General features: G+C 46.0%; 1 long non-coding RNA gene across 1 annotated transcript; it reads left to right on the top strand.

Annotated features, from left to right (window-relative positions):
• Positions 1-8,366: 8,366 nt before the first annotated feature.
• LOC144099416 (uncharacterized) lies at positions 8,367-10,031 on the top strand. The gene is made up of 3 exons (XR_013307399.1): positions 8,367-8,594; positions 8,966-9,089; positions 9,718-10,031. It is a non-coding gene; the product is annotated as an uncharacterized LOC144099416 (long non-coding RNA).
• Positions 10,032-22,500: the final 12,469 nt, after the last annotated feature.

The raw sequence follows: 22,500 nt of genomic DNA, 5'->3' as shown, positions 1-22,500 counted from the left end.
TTTTTCTTGCGGCGTACGCACTTTTAATTTTTCCTTCAGCCACTTTCTCTGTTTTGATGCGTCGAGGTGAAAAAAATTCAGGGTGCACTTTGTTGACCGAAAGTGCGGTGAGGCGAAAGCATTTAGCGCAGTGTTGCTGCTTGTGTTACTGATGTTTGGTTAAGATGTTAAGTACAAAATTGTTTGTGAATATTAAATGCTGGAGACACTGGATGGCGTTTGGGAGGCATCCATCTGATTCGACGCCTTTCCGCAAACACTCTCCAGCGTCCTAGAAAAGGAGAACTACATATACGTCGGCAGGAAGTAGCGTAGTTGTTAGCAGGCGCAGCTGCGGAACGGAGGGATGGTGGTTCAAATGCTGTCGTGCACAAATATTTTTTGTTATCGAGTTGAAGAGTGCCACGGACGGACGGACGGACACCGCGAGAATGATACATTAAAGGCTTTCGCCGTAATATAATCGTCCTGGTGGTTGAGGCATTTTCTGTAAGTAAACTGATCGACACTGGGAGCACGGTAGCTTTTTTCTTGAAAGCGTATCAAATACGCATGTGATAAGCTGTTTGCCAACGCGTCTTCAAAGTGCCCGGCTAATGTTATGGTTATAAATGCAACTAAGCCGTCTTGTTTCATTAATGCAAAAGAGATGAAGGCGAAAGTTGCGTTTGTGTTCATTATAAATACGTTTCTGTGCGCACGCGAGTCACCGTCTGCTGACGCTCCTCAAGCTGGAAGTAGCGGACGACGCGCCGATCTGGCGCGCCGCCGCTGTTTTCCAACTGCCCTTATATTAAAACGTTGACCCCGACTACAAGGCTACACCCGCGCCATCCCTTGACTGAGTCCTGCGGCGCCGCGCGGATGCAGTTCACCGGCGCACAGACTGATGACGGAACTATGCGTGGGGAACATAAAGGGCGCGCAGCTTGACAAATTCTATCTGCGTCATCCGTTCTAGCCGTCCGTCATTAACTCCACTAACTGTTCAGCTTCTTATGAGCCTTTGAAGTCTACTTCGCTCTGATTATTATATTTAGTGCCTCCATATTAGGGTGTGCAGTGCGTCTTGGACAACCGCGTCGAAAGCTTGACTACGTTCCCTTAATCCTCTTCTTTGATGATGATGACGATGAATTTTTATGGCGCAAGGGCATCTGAGGCCAAAGAGTGCCATGGCACAAGGTATTTTCGATTTCTCAAGGTTGGGTCAAAGACCCATTTCCCAAGCATTTCACCCTAAAGAAGCCGAGCACCAGACCAGGGGAAAGCTTGTACCCATTGTATCATCGGTGGGTAGCCGGCGGCACTGGGGATCGAACCCCGCATGCAAGGCAGATGCTCAACCACTCGACCACCGCTGCTGTCCCCTCTTCGTTCGTTTCTCCACCGCCGACGACAACGTTGTCCTAACACTGGTTTTCGTTCTTTCCTAAACTTGCTTGAAAAACCTAGCAGTTCGTGAAGGTCAATATCTCCATATATTTAGACCTTTTAATGCAAAAATTATGGAAGAACGGAGTGAAGAAATAATAACTGCTGCACTGCACCAACATTGCGCAAGTGCACCAACATTGAAAGCGCACCTGAAAAACGGCACAATTCTGCGAATTCGAGACAGTGGACAATGAAACTAGTCTACTTTCTCAAGTTATTAGTTTTCTCATAAGAGGTCCCGCTGCAGTTTCGGGACCTCTTGCTGTATTAATTTTTCAATTCAGTTTTTGTATTATATATGTCTTTATGATTAATAATAATAATAAAAACTGAAAGCGCAAGTTCTGTATACTAACTAGGAGGGTTCTATTGTTGGCGGAAGTAGCGCAAAATGTAGTTGTTCTGACTCAGACAGACAATCGCATTTCATTTGAACTGACAGAAGCCATCTCTTTCTGGCGTCCCGTTGCAGTTTGAATTATGTTATTCGGAGCAGTTTGTTCTCGTCTACTTTACTACTGCTTTTCCACTATATTGTCGAAAAAACTAAGACGTCTCTTTGGTTGTGTCACTGTTTTCGCCATAATGGTAGCGGCTGTCACAGTTTTGTATTAGGCGCATGAGGTCTCTCTATAGTAGGACAAAATTTAAAAAAAAAGCAGCAGTTGCTAACAACGGGCCACGGTCTGCAGCGTCCTGTATTCCGCTGACCAATCACAAAAGAGAAAAAAAACAGCTTTTAGAGTTTAACTATATCAAACAACCCAGAGGCATCAGATTTCTTGGGCACAGCGGAATTCTGGCTGTCGGTCCCGAATGTGGGAGAACTTAAGTTGATCCTACTATATAGCGCACGTGCATTCCAAGTAATCGCCTGTGTTGTCAACCTGAAAGCCATTAGACTTGCTTTAGTATTTGCTTTGCTAGCTATGTGAGCCGGTTGTCTGGCGAAACAAGTGTCATCAGTCTAGTGAACCAGTGAGAGCTTGTAGTATTCATTGTCTGTCGCGAAAAACGAAATGTTTCTCAGCACAGAAAGGTCACAGTAATCTCTCAGACGTGGACTAAGGGGCCTAAATGTTCGCAGTCACGAATTCACTCGAAATAAAAAATCGACGCCTTATTTGCCAAAAAACCTGCGATACATTAGTCTCGTACCGCAACAGGGAATCTTGAAGGGCTCAACGATATAAATAAATATTTTTTTTGTGCCTCAGATTTCTCCCGTGCAAAAGTTCCTGCGAAACGAGTGCTTGCAGGCTGACTTGCAGCGGTGTACCCGTGCCCCTTTCTCCTTGCTACGTTTGTCCCGCAGGGATGCCAGGTTATTGTACGTAGACGCGCTGCCTGCTGTCAAGTGGCAACACGTTGGCGGCAACGCGGCATGTATTGGTGTAATATAGAGACTGGAGCGGTACTATACACAGAGCAGAACACACAGCTCACTCGCTAACACTCAAATGGATATTTATTGGAGGAAGAACACCATAAAAGGAGAAGTCATCCTTGACACACGAACAAAACATAAACCAACAAAGGAACGAGACCTTGCACGAGGCACCCATAAAGCCAATCGCACTATCATGCAAGTTCATAGAAGGAATGCTTACACACTTCCCATCGCGCCTTTTTGTGTGGACAGTTTCAGGGTCTCACTTTTGGAATCTGATTAGCAAGCTTGAAAGGAATACCATTTTTTCCAAACTCGCGATGACAGAGACACGTTTTGCTATGGGGAGCCAAGTGCACATTCGTGTTCGACCGCAGTGAATTTCTGTGTTCTCTTAGTCGTGTGTTTGCATCCCGCCCCGTTTTGCCCATGTACACTTTGCCACACGACAGCGCCCGTCTGTTAACAACACCCTTCGAACACTGCTCAAGCAGCACGTGTGCTTTGGAGAGCACTTCTGTTTTTTTCTCCGGGGGTCTTCAGTCCGGTCCTTCTCTGTTCTTTTTGTGTATTTCGTCGGCTGTGCCACAATCATGTGTTAATGCGATGACTTGTAGCTCCCAGGAACAGGTTAGAAGACTCTAGCAGGCATTCTTGCCTGCATATATTGTTAAGGTTGCTTATGTTAAGTTACTAAAAAAGTGGAAGTCAGCAGCCTGGGACCCTAGGAATGCAGAACCTCAAGAAAGCAAATTCTATCAGTTATACTAGTTTTTCAGATAACTGCGACCGGCTCTTGGCAATCAGAGTAACAAAAACGTGATACGTGAGCACCTTTGCCTGTCTTCAGTGCATGAGCAAAAAGATATAGGCAAGAACGGCGCGGCTACGGGTACGTACCATATCTGTGACGTGTTATCGCCTGAAGAGTGATTGATTGCCCAGAAACAGCAGTGTATCTTAAACAAGGTGACAGCAGACATTCGTTTTGATAATCCCCCCCCCCAAAAAAAATAAAAAACATTACCACGTTGTTGTTTGCTGCGAGCCCCACAGTTATCTTGAATATTGGTGCTTTTCGGTTTACTGCGTTTTTTTTTCATATCGCTCCCAGCGGGGCCGGCGAAGAGCAAGAAATCGTAGTGCACGAGCCATATTTTCTCAGGTCAGCAACAAGAAATGGCTGGGGAAAAAATAGATGTAAAACTTTGGATGATGACTTGCACCAAGCAGAGTGCAGAGGCGGCTAGGTAATGTACGGCTCTTTTGAACGAGGGCAAGCGCGTAGTATATAAACAAGAAGTTAATGCACTGTAATAAAATCTGTCAATGGCATGGGCTGACTATGACACCTACTGTCGTCGTTGCTGGCTATGCATAAGGGAAACGGCTTGTACCTGCTGTGTACGGTATGGCCAATAATACGCGGCGATGAAATAGTACAAAAAAATGGCTGTGGTTTAGCTCTGGTTAAACTTGGAGTGACGCGATAGCTACATCTGACCGAGTGGCTCAGTCGAATTGCAAAGTCAGTCTTTCGCCGCTCCGTTCCGCTGGGCGTTCCGTCTTCATCTTCGTCCCACTTGAAACTGCACATGCGCACAGCTGTTGCGCGCCGCGCCGCCGGCTGTTCCGCACCACGTGACCAACCACGTGACCAGTGGCCGCACCACGTGATCAACCCACGTGACCAGCCACGTGACCAATGGCGCCGCCGCGGAGCTCCACTGGTGAAACGCTGAAGGGTCGAAGAGGGGGCGTAGTTTAGCTATAGCTACAAAAGTAAGCTTCCAGGGTAGAAATACAAACCCAATGTCATAAAAGGGACAGACGATTGAATACTGTTAACGGGCATATTCGGAGCTCCGCAGCTTATATTGCTTCTCTGGCGCTCTTGCGGCCTACATCCCTTCGATCACGTGCGAAGAGCTTCTAGGCAACCACCGCACTTCTTCGTCCAAACGCTGCCAACTTGCGCTTGCTTTGCGTCCCCGGCGCTTGTCGCCTGCGCGTCTGCTGTGCCAGGAGAGCGGATTGCCGCACCTGCATCATGCTTCGCTTTCGGGTGCGCGTCGCAGGCCAAGGTTTAGTCGTGGCGGTGGAAAACAATGCAGAGCGTGGACACACTGACCGAAATGTTAAGCTAAGGCCCGAGTTCCTTTTCAAGACCGTCGGCATGCGTCATTTGTAGGTTGTCCATAAATTAACACTCCTCGTTGTTTTCTGAAACATTGTTTAATAAATATTTATGCGATTAACAGAGAATACCACCACATATCTGCCGGATCTATATTGCATTTCAGCGTAATCTCCGTCAACGATAATAGCCTTGCTCGTGCGGTGAACGAGGGCATGCATGCCTGCTTTGTGCCAGCTGTTTTCCTTCTGGTGCAGCCGTGCCTTCACGACGCGAGAAAAGAGATGGCGAGTGAAGGCTCTAGTCATATGCTGAAGTCTGGGCAGCGCATCTTTTAGCCGCCCGAAAACAATGAAAATCAGGAGATGCTACCTCAGGACTGTATGGCGGATGAGGCAGCGCAGTCGACACAAATTTGGCAATCACTTCTTTTGTTTTCAGGCTGGTGTGAGGGCGGGTGCTATCGTGATGGAGAAAAATCTCCCTCGCACCTTTTTTATTTCGGACACGGTGGTAACGCTGCTTTAGCTTCTGCAGGGTTTTTCGTGAATGTCAGTATTTACTGTCTCCCTCTTAGGCAGCGCATCTACAAGGAATACTGGATCAATGTCCCTCAAAATAGTGACCACGTCTTTAGCGGGCCGACTCAGTAGCCTTGAAATTTCGTATTCTTGGCGAACTTATATGGCACCATTCCATCGATTGCCTTGCAGCGCCACCACATGGACTGGGGCTTCAAATGAAGGGGAGGTGCCGGACACGCTCACAGTGGAACATTTAAGGCACACGGGCAGAGCGGACGTGTTGTTGGCTGGTCGCCGCCTCTCATCGCGCCTCAAGTCATCTCAATAAATGTGGGGCCACGTCTAGCGCACACAGTGTTTTCGTTTCTGGCTCAAAGTGATTATTAGTGGTTGTTTCGAAACCCACCGCATAACATCCACCGGTGCAAATGTGTGCAAGCGTCCTCCGGGCCGGTGCCTGGACTCCTCACGGATGTGCGCTTGGAGGAGGCTGCACCCCCGGTGCGCCTTTTTTGGGGAAAACCCAGTTTTGAACACGTCGACCTGCAAAGGTGGTTCGTGTTACCGGGATTGCATGGGGATGCCTCACCAGACGTACACGTTCTCAACAGCGTGTCTCAACAGACGTACACGTTCGACTGTCACAAGTGCAAGCGATCCTTCGACATTTCAAAGAGAAAATTTCACAATTTCACTCCTGTCTTGGACGAAGCGGGTTCGGCTCCCCACTGGCGACCGGCTACCCACCGGTTCCTTCAAATGGATGCAAGGCTATCCCAGTGCCCTGTGCTCGGCTTTTCAGGGTGGATGGGTTATAGCAAAGGAGCCTGCGCCTTCAAATCTCGTCACTCTGCCGTAGGTTTGAGCCCCTAGAGTGATTTGAGCACCCCGCATGCGGTAAGTGCGGGGTTCAATTCCCTGTGCAGCCGTCTACCCACCGGTGATACAATAGGTAAAACATTTCCTCTCGCCTTGTGCTCGGCTTATTTCGGGCGAAATGTTTGGGAAAGGGGTTTTCGAGCCCACCTTGTGTAAAAAAGGGCCACGGTAGGCTTTACACCACAAGGATAATTTCGGTCCCTATGCCCTATAGATTTTCCATCGCGAGAGGGCGAAGTGACCAAAGGCCCTTCTCGAAGCATTTCACCCCATAAGAGTCGATCACTAGGCTGAGGAAAATCTTGTACCCATTATAAAACTGATGGTCACCCGGCAGCTGTGGGGACCAAGCCCAGAATCACCCGAATGCGAGGTGGATGCTCTACCACAAGCACATCGCCTGGGTTTAAAGATTGCCGCCTCTTCCAACAGGGCAATTTGCCAGAACGACTTGGGTCACATTTTCGACCGTTGCGGTCCCATGATGGCCGAGCATCAAGCAAGAAGCGTTCTCATGCCTATTTTCACGGTAGGTACCCGGCGACATTCAAGCTCCCACGAGTGAGAAGGCGTGCGCCGGCCGGCTCGCATCGTGAGCGCAGTCGGCCCGTGATGCGGCGTGATGCAACCCTATGTCATGCAGCTGAGGATTTTACATTTGCTTGGCTCTACGTATCCGCCGCCGCACCCCTTCTGATCAGTGCGCTAGCTTCGTGAAGGCAGTCGCCACCCCAGCGCGACCCGCGCTCCGCCTTAAAGGTATGACGGTATGTCAAATAATTTAATGCCCATATACGCAGAATTGCTGTTTATTTACTTCACATTCAGAGATCCCTGGGAGTCCCGTACCAGTCCTGGTACAGTGGTACAGCAGTTAAGCGGTGCGCCACTGTCCTTGGATGGCAGCTGGTTTTGCCCCCGTTGAATTCGTGCGATCCAAGTTGCTTTTCCCGCGCAACCTCGTGCGACCAATCAGTGACTTAACCGCCACCTGCCAGGGGGTCTATTCTCGATATTCACGTTTGCCTGTCGGCGCCATGTTGCCTCTCTGATTGGCTGTCAGAACTGTCAGTCAGCGACAGGGCTGGGCAAGGTGGGTGTCAATCATCGTCTGTTGCAGAAGCACTTTTCGTGCTGACGTCAAATTGACGTGGCATTGAAAAAACATTTTCAGCAGCGCTATTCTTGGTGCCCGGCTGGTAAATATAAGTGATTGTGAAGGGCAAAAGAAGATACAGGTGGTACGTATGAGAGCACATGCGCTCGACTTACCAATTTGGATAAAATAGATGCATACCGAAAATGGCCGCTTCCTGAAATCTGATAGGCTGGAACAATGTCACGTGTAACACGTGATACGCACGTATTATGAAGTGATGTCAAAATGACGTGTCGTCATTTTTACAATGTGCCGCCATTGCTAAAAGTGATGGAAATTCGCTGCCATAATTTCGCCCCGCGAAAGGTACCCGAATTATGCAAATGAGTGAATGCAACGCTGATTCATACGACGTTAGGTCACCGCAGTTTGACATGTATCTATTTGAAGCCAAAACTAAGCTTATAAAAGTTTTGTTTTCTTTGCACAATGCAATGAAACGGCGTCATAAGTGCACATGTGAAATAAGCAAGGGATTAGAGCGTTATTAGCCAGAGCTTAAATATGCTGCCGCATTCGGGCGCTAACTGCTCTCCCATTGCAAACCCTTCGCTCGCAGTAAGAAATCATCGGTCCGTGCGCTTAATGTAGCGTGGTGATGGCGGCGCTGGCGGTGCGTTTCGACGGTTTTAATGAGTTTTTCTGATCGTTGCATTTATTCGTCGTTTGTTAAACCCTAGAATTGTGAGAGGTGAGCGACTTTCGATAGCACCACGACGCTTTCGAGTTGTCTCTGACTAGACAGCTCTTCTGTGCAATCATCTGACGAGGCGTGTGAAGTGGTGGCTGCGCAAGGATGCACTGGGGTGAGAGGCAGTGCCGAACTGTCGAGCTCTGAGGTGCGATCGCCAGCAGTGAGCGTCGCTGAACGGGTGGGCTTTGCGCGCGTGATGAGTGGATGACGTGATAGGTGTTCGCGCGGCCGAGGAGGAAACTCCAGGAATGTGTCGGGCGTCACGACGAGACATCCGTGTGCACTGGCGCACTATCTTGATCACAGCTGTGTCAGCAAGACAGCGTAAACGTCTGTCGGGAAAGGTACAACGTGACGCCTCCACCATCATTGAGGTAAGGAAATCTAAAGCTGTAGCGGTGACAGTTTGTCGAGCATCATTCTCATTCCTTTTGCATGCAGGCTGAAAATGACTTCAAAGCAGGCAGATGAGTATTTGCAGCACACAGTCGTTCCCTTAAGCGTGGAAAAAAAAATTGCGTGAAAGCTTAAAGAAATACTATAACCGGCCTTAAGCATTACTAATGAACCACATAAAGGTGGTTTCTCTACTCAAGCTTAAATTTTCATGGCAGTGCTACAGCATCAGTTACACAGCAGTCACGTGGGAATGACCGCAGGAGGACGAAAACTTTTTTTCCCTAACTATTTCTGTAAGGGCTCGCGGAAAAACAAAAATATATGAGTCTTGCACATTTTTTTACAGGTGTGCTGTTCCTGACGGGGAAGGTGCCAGCACACAAGAAGCCTGTGTGGGATCCATCCATGACCCATTTGTGTGGAATATCTCTTCATTATCCTGTGCTGCCCGCATAGAAATCGTCAAACTGGTGAGCACGTGCTTAGTGTGTTGTGGCAGGCATGAAGGAATAACATGTTCACCTGTAGTAAGATTGCACACAGCTAGTGATATCTGATTCTATTTATACATAGTTTATAGAGCAAGGAAGGACAGTGTAAATAAAACTGCATATCAAAATAATGTACATGAATCATGGCTATAGTTTTCAGATGACAGCAGAGATAGGTGTGGGTTATACACACAGTTGTTCTGTGACATTGGATTTCTCTTACTGACCACAACATCACGGCAGCCTCATTTTGATGGGTACAAAATGGAGAAGCTTGCATGTACTAAAAAACTCAAGGTAGTCACACATAACTTAACTTGTGCCTTTCCTTGCAATGTATTTTGTAGTAGTTTCTTTTACTAAGTGTAAAAATACTCTAATATGAAATTATTTGTGGCTATCAGTTTGGAAAATCTGCAATCAAGTACCTGTAGCTATTATGGAAACAGTTCAATTTGGTACTAATGATTGGTTTTGCACTGAAACATATTTTACAACGATACGTAAAACAGACTGCAGTTGGACTTGCAGCTTGAAGAATTTAAAATATTTGGAAACCCAATGTCTACCTTGTTCGAAGATTTCAGAGTATAACATTAACTTGCAGGTTATGGTGTGCGTCAAATGCAGATGTGGCGGACCGCTATCACCATGGGATCTCAGCTCGAAGGCCCTGATGCCAGATCACTCTTCGCTCACATCTCGGCTTGACTGTTTACCTAGCTGGGTGGCCGTACCAGGCTCCTGAATGATTACATGAGGTGTCTGCAAAGATGTCAACTGCTGCATGGCATGGTCAAGATTCTCTTCGAAGATCAGCACAGCTTGCATTGTGTAACAGAAGGCATTCATCCACACTCAGCTGCAGGATCATGACACCACCGGTGAGTGGTGACAATAACAGGAGCATCAACATCTACAACAAGGAGGAGAACACAGTATCATTTGGGTTCTACCTGACAGGCAGGAATTGTGTGATCAGCTGAGTGTGGGAATCGCACTCACTGCCATGGTTTTCACATGTAGCTATGCCACAAGCAATCAATGCGCATTTTCTCTCTTTCAAGTTTAACAGCATACTGCTAAGAAGCTGGTGAAGTGTTCTTCATTTTGTTGCTGTTCTATAAACACGACCATGTTTTTGGCCTTCAATTTATTAGTGGTATTCATGACTACAGAGAATAGTTTCAAGGCGAAAGCCTTTTTAGGCTCATGACTCGCGATCGGTGATGTTTGCATAAAAGTGTCACACCATAGCTAAAATCAAAAGTGGTTGAGGTTTCCACCGAGATTTCGAGAGATGTGAGAGCTACTTAGAAGTAGTGAAAGCTGGGCAGGTTGATTACTACTATCCATGGTAAAACAGCGCGGGAAAACACGAGGACGGAACAAACACGACGACACTAGCGCTGACTTTCAACTGGTGGTTTATTAAGCACATGTGTACATATACTATTCCCGCGAAACACTAATCAGAACAAAAAAATATTGAAGAAGCAATGCGTCATCACTGAACAACTTAAATCTACATTTCTACAAATGCATGCTCCAAAAGGTGATTTCGCGGTTAGCCAGTGATAATAAGGGCTTGCTAATGCATGCTGCACTCCCCTTGTCAATGTGATATGCCTCTACTAGTTCCCTTACTATCTGATTCTTATGTTTGAAGATGACGAATGTCTGATGAAGCAATGGGGCGCATGTGTGCTTAGGTTGACTGCAGTGCAGCGCCAAATTCGAACCAGCTGCCCTGTCCAAAGAATTGTGATTCTCCCTCAGGCGTTCGTTGAGACATCGCCCAGTCTGGCCAACATACCATCCACCGCATGAAAGGGGGATCTTGTATACACCTTCAACGCACTCTACCCTCCTCTCTACGTGTGCTGTGGTACAACCAACACCAATCCTCCTTCCTAGTAGGGACTCTCGCTTCCGCTGCACAGCTCAGAAAATGTTGCTTAATTTTCTGCGAGACGAAAATACAACATCAATTTGAAATTTTCGCCTAACTTTTTTCAGACGGTGTGATAATGCGTGTTTGTTCCATGCTTGTGTTTTTCCGCTCTGTTTTACCGTGGATGAGAGCTACTTGTCCTTCCCTCAAAAACCTTTCCTCAAAACGCATGCTTTCACATTTCTCCTCGTAAGCAGGCTGGAGTCCTCACAGTTAAATAGTAATTAGTTAATTAGCAATAATAGTGCTTAATACCTGCGCTTCAGCCTACTGCGCATGCGTGAGACGTGATTGAGTGGCGCCACCATCGTTAGAGAGGAGGGTTCCCCTGGCAGTCTTGCCAGACGCCTCCTGAATGGCGATCTGGAAGGATGCCGCCTAAACCGCAAGATCTCGAGCAACCAAGCGTGCGCGTGCTAATGCGAAGGTGTTGTGAAGCGAGTAATTGTGTAGTATTTAATGAACATCAGCGAGACAGGGTGTATTGTTACAAAGTCAGGAAGTTTCCCAAGTGCTTTCCGCCTACCATCGGCCAACTTGCTGAGTGTGTGCTTCAACACATGCGCTGGTGATTTTGAAGATATGCCATTCCTTGTATTGCCTCCTTACGTGTTCTGTTTGTACACAACGCACATTTTATTTGGTGCTTCAGTGAGACAGGAGGGCACCAAAATGTTTCCCTTCTAGCATCATAGTGTTGACTGGACATGCTTTCATCAGTGCTTTGCTGTTTATTTTGGCGTTTGTGGAGAGCCAGCAGTTCACAACTTGCTCAACATACAGCATGGTTGCTGCGTCTGCAGTCATTTATAGCATCTCTCCAGGGTGCAACACATCTTGTGTGGCACTGTTTGTATGGTAAGATTGCAACATGCTTTGCTTCATGGCATTTGGTTGCCTCTGTGTGCTTGCTTTCGACTGGCTCTTTCCCATGCTGCATGTGATTATACCGCAATTAACTGTTTTTCTTGACGGAAAAGTCAACCGATTGTTTCATGGTCATTATCTTCGAGATGAAAATGGAAGGCTTGGGCAGAGTTTTGTCAGGCTAGCCATTGCCATCTTCGAACTGAAATTTGTACCCCTGACGAAAAGCTTCAAATTCTACATTAATTCAGTTGAAGGTAACTGTAAGTGTAAATTATGGAGCTGGACGTAATTTCAACAATAAAGCTCCAAATGGCATTTTGCAGCTGGAAGGGTATGATCCAGTTCAGTAATCCAGCTGGAAATTGACAGTAATAGTAGTAGTAGTAAACTTTGTTATTCATCTTTCTGGGTTACTCAGGTGGTCTTCCCAGGTCCAATATCTTTTTCTTTTTCCGGGATAATTTTGTGCTCTGGGCTATCAACCTCCCAGTCAAACTGTGTTCGATCCCACTTTCATTGACTCAGCCGTTTGCACTTTGCTTCATGTAAATTGGGGATGTTCGGTGGCTTTAAGAAAAATCCCAGACAACCTGTTTACCCTCTACACCCTTATTGTGACTGGACCGTCAGTGTACGTGCTTCCACTTTTTTGTTTAGCAAAGGTGACTTCTGGGTACTCCTCTTTGCAAATTAGGCAACAATAATGTGCGTGTCCACGGTTGTATGTTTATGAAAGGAGGGTCTGTCCAAAAATTCTTATCTTTTTAACACGAGGCGTATTGTTCAATATGTAATGTTGCCCTAGGTAATGTGTCTGAATTAGGCTGCATAAAGAATTTTAGGATTCATTAAGGACAGTGATGAAAATAAATTATTTTGGCAATACAGGCTTCCACTCACTGTACATGCAAAACACACCTTACTCGGACAAGTTGCAACACCTAAAAGACATAGCAACTTGTTAAGTGTCCTCCAATACAGTTGGAGGACACTTAAGCTCACCATTTGAGGCATTATGCGACAGTTTTAATGGATCCTTGCAGTGGTTTCTCTTCACACACACAGTCGCTGTTCTCCGTTTATGCTCGCACATGTATCACAATTATCTTAACACAGGTTCGACATTCTTGTTTTTGAACTCTTGCACACTGCAGGTCGCCTACATGATATTACTATAACTGGTTTCTCACTGACTGGCACATCTCTAGTTAACTGCAGTAATTACATTACTAAGCTTCAAATGAAGCCAACAGCACGCACACATCACGCCCCCCCCCCCCCCCCCTCTATTTTTGTACCTCAGTACTGTCAATGTGCCTGCGTGATCTAGTCGGTAGTCAGTGCCTGGCTGGTGACCCGAGCGTCTTTGAAGCCAGAATGAAATTTAATCAAATTTTTTGTATGTAAAATCTATTACTTTATTAAGGCGAAGTAGTTTGAGACATGTGCTGAAATTTGATTTAAATTACAAATGCTGTTTTCAGTGACTTGTTCCAGACATGCATGCGTGGTGCAGTTTTTTGACACAATGCCGGTTGGATAACGCTGGGTTTTCTGCTGAATGGCAGCTTTAATGATGTCCTGTTATAAACCTCTCCTTGACAGTGGTGTGTGCAGGCTTTCCATACCTTTCTTTTCTGGTGGTACATATTGCCCAATAACATCTCAGCACTAATTAGGATGCCATCGCATTCCACGCAGCAGTAAAGATAATACCTGGTAGTAATCACAAAGAAAAAAATTTTTTTCTGACAGTCCAAAACAAGATAGCAGCCTATTTCCACCTTTCTTGGATTGCTTTCATACTTCTCCTTGAACTTGAAGAAAAATAGCCAGCAAAGTTGTACAAGAAGGTAATTTTTCAGGAAGCCTAAATGTTATGCACGAGCAATGACTCCAATTTCCTCATTTTGCAACCTGTTGTACCATTATATTCGTGATGAATACTTTCTGTTCATGACTTGCTTACCATGTTTCAAACTGACTTAATCATGCTGAAAAACACACCCATGTTCACACACCACTGTGCATCTTAAGTGTTCCATTTTTTTTCACATAGTCAAGGACTGTAATAGCCTTCTTGCCAATGCAGTTCACCACGGTAATCTTGCGCACTTCAAGTGTTTCTTTGATCAAATAATCTATGAGCTGTACACGAGCTTTGTTCTAATTACAAGCAGGCCCTTTCTTATTGGAATGTGGTAATATATTGTTACAGAGCAACTTTTGGGTAATGAATTGTTACAGAGCAACTTCGACTTGTCCTCAGTGTCCTTCCAGACTTTTGCCAACATTTCAACGCCTACTGATGGTATGGTGGCCTTCATTGAACTGTAGACGTCATGTTTTAGTGTGCATACAGAGTTTCGGTTGTTTATGTTAATGCACAGTAAAGGAAACTAATTTGAATGTGAATGCAATTAATTGGAGCATTACTCTCCTGCAGTGAACATTAGTGCCATCACAGGGTCTTCATTGCATCAGTGTATGGTGTAAATGTTGCCTAACCGCATTATGATACACCACTTGAAAAGAACCAACAATGGCCCTAATATGTATGTGATGAGAAGTGTACACAGGGAAGGTTATACACTTGCACATCAGGCAACAAACGTTGATGAAGCCTGTTGTACATTCCTCATGGAGTGCACTGGGCTTGCCAAAATCATTACACATCCAGCGTTATCATTCAGCATTAATGAACCTTTTGCCAGAATACCACTGCCTGCCTGTGATGCTGCCTCCCTGAAAGATTGTTCTGAGGGCCACGTTAGCCTTGCATTTCTTGTGTCCTTTGTGTGTTATCTTGCTGCTGTCATGCTTGTGCTTTTCTTGTCGTGTTACTGTTCTTCCTTCTTAATTGTGATGCCTGCAACTTCACAGTTGTTTTTATTCTCCTTTGGTTCCTTCGCCTCACCCTGAGACATGTTCATGCTTAATGTGCCACATGCACTAGATAATGCCTGTGTATGTGCACATTAAGATAACTTGCATGAAGCGTATAAACCAAGTGTTTTGAACACTGCATGAAGCTGTTTGTAATGTTGCATCACCCTCCAGCTCTGTATTCGTCCCGTTCCGGAAGATTGAGTAGCATATGTGAAGACATTTTTTCCAGGTTTTATGTTCATCTTTCCAGGCGTTAAACCTTTCTCTCTTACTAGGAATGTTGCTGCATTAAAAGGAGCTGTCTGTTGCTGCCGCAGCTGCGTAACGGTTGCCTTATAGCAAATGAATCACTGGGCTCTGCGTGGCAAATTTTGTTTAAACATTGTGGTGTTAACTTCCATCAGACGACCAGTCATCATCATCAACATCAGCCTGACTACGCCCATTGCAGGGCAAAGCCTCTCCCATGTGCTCCCCGCAGGGTGGCGTCTGCAGCTTGCAGGCTTTGGTAAATGGCAACACCACGGGTTCCCGAGCATCCGCAGGCACATCCCCGCAAGGGGATGATGGTGAACAGTGCATCACCACGGACTCGCGCACCCGCGCCTAGCCGTGCGTGGCATCGCCGTGTCCGAGGAAAAGGGGATCCTGGTAGTTGAGCCGATGCCGAGCGTTTGGACCCTTAAGGCCCCTCGGCGGAGGCAACACACCACTTTGGCCCCAGCTTCCTGTAGACGGCACCTCCGGCCTGTCCCGACCGGGGGGAATCGGCAGTCGCCTTTTCCTATCCTCCCCTCTATCTTTCACTTTCCTGTCTCTGTCTCACAACTCTCCTATATCCTACTCACTTCTTGGTTTTTCCTTTTTTCCTGGCAGCGAGGGTTAACCTTGTCTGACCAACTGCCCTGAGTTGTGTCATATTTGGTTATAGTTGAGATGTACAGCTGGCGGGGGCAGGACTTGATTTCAAGTTCCTGTCCCGTCCCCTTGTTGGACTGCGTGTTGGGTGGCTGGCACCATGACCAAAAAACTAATTTTTTTTATGGCTCCCCCCTTATCTAAACCTGATCGCTCTCTAAAAAGAGGGCGGAACAAAGCAGCTGATTTTTTTTTCAAAAAAGAGACAAACATTTTCAAAGTTCCACGTAATCCACGGTGAAAGTGACGGAATACAGGCAAGTATAATATCCCCAATCTTTGTGTCAAAATGCTTAACCGATACCTTGGGCCCTGGCTACAAGGTCTCAAAAATGGCCAGCGGCGACTTACTTCTTGAACTGCGCGACAGCATCTAGTGTTCCAAACTATCACACATTGTGTCTATCGGGCACATCTCTGTCTCTTTAACCCTCCGCCGATCTCTAAACACAGCCCGAGGTGTAATCTCTGAATCTGACTTATCCATCTCACAGAAGCCGAAATGCTTGAAGGGCTCACCGACCAGAATGTAATCAACGTTCACCGAATCAAGATCCGCAGGGACAAAGAAATAGATGCCAAACACATGGTCCTCACATTTAACACCAGTACCTTGCCCCAAAACGATCGAAGTTGGATACTTGAAAGTCAACGTCAGACATTATATGCCCAATCCCCGCCGATGTTTCAACTGTCAAAAGTTTGGCCACGGCTCACAAAGTTGCCGCGGCTGCAAAACCTGCGCGAAATGCGCTTCGAAAGACCACCATTCTGAGGAATGTGAAACAGCACTGCGCTGCGCAAACTGCGAAGAAGACCATGCTGAGTACTCCAGGGTGTGTCCGTTCTGGAAAAAAGAAAAAAATAATTACCATAAAGACAAACGAAAACATTTCATTCAAAGAAGCAAGGAGGCGTTTTGCTCTTACCAACACATTCTCTTTCACAGCAAAACCCAACTTCCCTGATGTGCTGTGCGGGGGCGTAGCACCACACAGCACTACGGCACCTACCGAGGCCGCTTTCACAGTGCCTATGGCAGGGCCATCCATGCCTCAGCCAGGGACAGCGAAGGCTGCTCTGCCACCCTCAAAGCAGGGAGCGCCGGTGCATGGATCGGCATCCCGCAGGACCTCCCCCCGTCGGGAGAGGCCTGAAACTAACACAACCGCGGCCCTTCCGCGGTCCTCCAGCACCTCGGTTGAGGTTATGGATACAACACCCACTCCGCCTCCATTACAGAGGTGGAACAGCTCTCTTGAGCGGAAAAAAGACAGGCCCCTCATAACGGGACCACCACATACGTAAATCCCCGTTCATTTCCTCTCAAAAACATAAACATGTTTTTTTTTAATACAATGGAATTGCAGAGGACTTACGCGGAATTAGTGACATAACACATATTTTAGGGTGAACGTTACCCATAGTTTTGTCTTCAGGAGACGAATCTTGGTCCACAACATGTGCATATCCTAAAACATTATAAAACTTTTAGACGTGATCGAGAGCAGGAAAATCGACTCTCGGGAGGCGTCGCGATTGTTGTTCAACGCGGCGTCCCTGCTCAAGAAATAAAGTTCAAACCAAAACTTGAGGCGGTAGCAGTCAGCATCGTCAGCTACAAAACACTAACAATCTGTTCCGTGTACATTCCTCCACACTTTGCATTAAGAGTCCATGACCTACAAAAACTGATAGATGAACTTCTAGAGCCATATCCGGTAGTTGGGGATTTTAACGCTTACTCCCCTTTTTGGAGAAGCGAGCGCTGCGACTCTAGGGGGCAAAAAATCGAAGATTTTATTCTTACAAACAATATATGTATTTTAGGCACGGAAAAGGCCACATACTGCTCTCCAACCTCGGGCAATACGAGCTGTTTAGATTTGTCTTTTAGTTCTCCATCTGTTTTTAACGATTTTAAATGGGACGTTATCGACAACCCATATGGCAGCGATCACCTTCCTGCAGTAACCAGTTTTACATCTGCGCCAGAAATCATCCCAACTAAACCGCGACGTTGGAAGATGCATTTAGCAGACTGGGAAATTGTTAGAGCACAAGCCAATTTAGAAGATATAGTTTTAGAAGACCTCAGCATCGACGAGATAAACGAAATGTTCACGAATTGTATAATTAATGCCGCACACCTAGCTATTCCTCAGTCTTCAGGAGTGATGCGGCAAAAACACAAAGTGTGGTGGACAAGGGAATGCAAGGAAGCAAAAAAACAACAAAATAGAGCTTGGGGCAAATTTCGCAGCTACCGTACACGTGAGAACCTCGTACGTTTTAAAAAGGCAAGAGCAAAAGCTCAGTACGTTCGTCGCAGTGCCGAGAAAGCTTCATACCACAGTTACATTTCATCTATAAGCTGTCAAATGACATCAAAGAAAATGTGGGAACAGGTTCGGAAATTATATGGCAACTTCTCACCGTTCACGATTCCTCTTTTGACAAAACCTAGCATACAAACAAGCATAGGGGAACAGGCAGACATTCTGGGGGAGCACTTCGCTGCAGTTTCTAGTCCATCTCACTATACGCAGCCGTTCCTGAAATACAAAAGTATTGTCTAAAAACAAAGACTTCCAACTAGTGGAGGTGCAAACCAACAATACAACAATTTAATAACTCTCCAAGAAATCAATGCCGTACTGTCTGCCGACAAAAAAACTGCTCCAGGACCCGATCAGATACATTATCAAATGCTTGCCCATCTTTTCCAGCCTGCCATAGAGGCACTCTTGAATTTCTTTAACAATATATTCACAGAAGGAAAAATACCTAAAGAGTGAAAGAAAGCCATTATAGTACCATTCCTGAAACCTGGAAACCCACCAACTTAGCTATAGGCCGACAGACCTCACAAGCTGTCTCGCGAAATCTTTCGAAAGTGTCCTTAATATGATTAACATTTGTCCTTGAATCCCGCGAACTTCTTGATGTCCATCAATGCGGTTATAAAGAGGGATGCTCAAAAACAGACCATTTAGTTCTCCTCGAAAACAAAATAAGAGAAGCTTTTATACACAAACAGCACTGTCTTGCCGTTTTTTTGCGATATGGAGAAAGCGTATGATACAACCTGGAGGTTTGGGATCCTGCGCGACCTGGGCAACCTACGTATCCGCGGTAGGATCTTAAACTGCCTCACTGACTTCCTTTTGGACCGTTCATTTCAAGTACGCCTGGGATGAACCCTGTCCAGGAGCTTAGTTCAAGAGAACGAAATTCCTCAGGGGTGTATTTTAAGCACGACATTCCTTATTATAAAAATGAATTCGATAAGTAAAATAATCCCAAAGTCCATCCTGTATTCAGTGTACGTTGACGACCTTCAAATAGCCTGCACATCCTCAAACGTAGCAACATGCAAGAAACAAACACAGCTGACAATGCTTAAACTAGTGACATGGGCAGATCAGAAAGGTTTCCAGTTCTCCACGCAGAAAACAGTAGCCATTCTTTTCTCGCTGAAACGAGGCCTACAAGCCAACCCATTTATACATATGTACGGAACACAGATACCCGTTAAAAATGGGCATAAATTTCTAGGGATAACTTTTGACAAAAAACTCAACTTCCTGCCACATATAAACGCACTGAAAAAGAAAGCCTCCGGATCCCTAAATATACTCAAAGTACTGTCACGTAAACGTTGGGGTGCTGACAGGACATGTCTTTTACAAATTTATCGCTGAGTGGTACGCTCCACCTTGAACTATGGATGTATATTACCTTCCTACCTGAAACGACTAGATCCAATACATAATTTAGGTTTGCGTCTTTCCTCTAGTGCTTACAGAACGTCACCCATAAATAGCCTATATGTAGAAATCAACGAACCGTCGCTTACAGATAGAAGAACCATGCTCACATGCTCATACATTTAAAAAATTCGTTCACTGCCCAAACACCTATGTTCCCCAATAGTCACAAAGTGCCCATCTAGAACATTGTTTAACTACAAACCGCTCGCTATCAGGCCACTGCTCCTGCGTTTTGAAGAGATGTGCCAAAGCCTCGGCGTACTAGATGCATTACCTGACATTGCTCGGAGACGAGATCCACTGCCTATATTGTGCAATTTTCCTGCAATCTGTGATCTCACTCTTACGCAGTTCCATAAAAAACAAACTCCGCAACAACATATAGTACAAGAATTCCTTTCACTCGAAGAAAAATACAGCAATTTTACGCAGTTTTATACAGATGGTTCAAAAACAGACGCTTACGTAGGGAGCACAGTGGTCCGAGGGAAGTCGGAGAAAATAGTACGAGTTCCACAGTGCTCATCCATCTTCACTGCAGAATGTTACGCAGTCTGTGCGGCCGTAGAAAAAATACAAAACGAGAACCTTACCAACAGTATTATTTACACAGACTCCCTCAGTATGCTTACAGCTTTGCACCCTAGAAATGCAGTTACTCCGATTCTTGGTGACATCATACACATGATAGTAACAGCCACAACTCGAGGACAAAACATAAAATTCTGCTGGGTTCCCAGTCATGTCGGAATAAGAGGCAACGAGAGAGCAGATTTCTTTACTGCTAAAGCTCGTGGGAAGAAAATAAAAAAGTAAGTATACCTTTTAAGGATTGCATAAACTTAGTACAGCGTAAATTAAAAGACAAATGGCAGTCGGAATGGAACGGCGAAGTGAGTAATAAACTACACTTGGTAAAGTCAGTTTAGGTGAATTTAAATCATGCGTGCACCAGGAACGTTTTAAGGAAGTGATTTTATGCCGTCTCCGGATAGTTCACACGCACCTTACACACAACTTCCTGCTAACAAAACAAGACAAACCTATTTGCGAATGCGGAGATGATCTTACGATTAATCACATTTTATTTTCATGTCTGCAACTCGAAACACTAAGAAAAAAGTATTTTACTCAGTTTTATAATGAATGCAATCCTTTTCATCCAGCACTGCTCTTAAGTGATAATGCCATTGTTAACATACATTCCGTTTTTAGCTTTCTAAAAGAAGCAGGGGTACTTGAAAAGCTGTAAACCTTGAACCACTGGTTTGCTTTAGTACAGGATACACATCAGCCACTTTTTCATTCCTAAGAAGAAGGTTGAGGCTTTTTATTTCATTGGTTGGGAACCTCAGGATCCTTGCTCAGCCAAGGATAGCTGCTGAGGCTACCTGACCTTCTTTGCGGCTTTTACCATTAGCTATTTCCAGATTTCTTCTTCGCTGTTATTACAAGGCAGTTCAATACTTTTAGGCCATCTACACCATCGATGATTTTTCATATTCCTAAACACTCTACAGACAACCTTGAGCTTGGCGCAAGATGGCTTTAGCTGCCTATGTGCCATAAAACCCAACACAACACTCTCCCATGTGCCTCCAATTAAAATCCTTTGCCAGCCGCACGCGTAGCGCCCGCCTTTCCTTGGCCGATATACTATCATCGGGCGCGCGGGCCAACGCGTGGTGATTCTGCATAAAACTGAGCAGAGCTTCCAGTGGAATTGCGCTGCAGCGCAGTGCCGCTATCGCATTCACTGCTTCCCTCTGCACAGTCAATTTTAATTCTGGCGCGATTGCGTGCTCCGTAGAGCTCTTCCACCTATGTTCCTAGCCGTGAATGGACCAAGGTACAAAATTTTTAATTCAAGTTGTTTTCTTTATCTCTTTTTTCATGCGACGAAAATAAGTTATGAAGCGGTAAATTTCCACTATATCATTTTGTTTTGCCTTCATTGTATGGGCACGCGATGAGTTCCCGCTTAACGCCGCATGTGCCAACGAAGCGGCAGTCAGGGACCGCCAAATAATTCTCACTTATAGTGTTTTTCATGCTCTGCCGCCAAGTTTCGTCGCTTCTTGTGGGTATAGCAGGGGAGAGTCGGGAAGAACATCGCTTCACGCAGTTACCGCTAAACCGCCTTCACTAATCTTGCGACTATTCGCGCCGCATTAAGAACCAACGCCAGAGCCATATATTCCTTTGCTGGCCAATGCATATGTATGCACTGATACGCTGAGACCACAACGCATTGCACTGTTTCGCTCAGTGGCTGTAATACGGGATGCGTGCGCACCTATGCGCCGCAAATGCTCGGCTTCCGGCACGCTTTAGGGCATCGGTGTTTTTTGAACTTGGCGCCTAGTAGCAGACGACAGTATGTATCGTTGTGATGCTTTTTCCTTTCTTTTCCAATTTTGTCATCCCATTCTGCGTCAACGTACCTTGGCAACGCCTCTATGTGCGCGTCAAGGGTACGCCCCGCTCTGGGCGGTTAGGCGAATATCGAGAATACGGTCCGAGGTTTCATTTAGACGCCATCTTTTATGAGTACCATCGAGTGCCCGCCCGCCCGCCCCTTTCCCCCACACGCACGCACGCACACACACACACACACGCACACGCACACACACGCGGACACGCACACGGATTTTAGTTTAATGGGGCAAGTAAGGCTTCTGCATTAAAAATGAGGGTCATTACTTTTTGGACAACCTACTTAAAATGGCCTCTGGTCAGCTAGGCCGACCGCGAATAGTTGCTTCTCGTCTTGTGTTGAATAATTTTGCAAATATTTCAAACGAGGTTGCAGGCGCACTGAAGAAAGCGAAGCCAGGAGCCCGATGTGGTACCGTCAGACTTGGGGAGACCCGTTATCGAGCAGCAGCTGCCGCTGAACTCCTCGCGATCCCGGCGTCTCCAACGCCTCCCCGTCCGGCTGCAGGAAGGTGCCTCGCTTGCCTGAACACGTGTGGCTACGATTGGT

Source organism: Amblyomma americanum, chromosome 1 (genome assembly GCF_052857255.1).
Source record: "Amblyomma americanum isolate KBUSLIRL-KWMA chromosome 1, ASM5285725v1, whole genome shotgun sequence".
Lineage (NCBI taxonomy): Eukaryota > Metazoa > Arthropoda > Arachnida > Ixodida > Ixodidae > Amblyomma > Amblyomma americanum.
The sequence above is the reverse complement of the archived record's forward strand: the minus strand, read 5'-3'. Positions and strand labels throughout refer to the sequence as shown.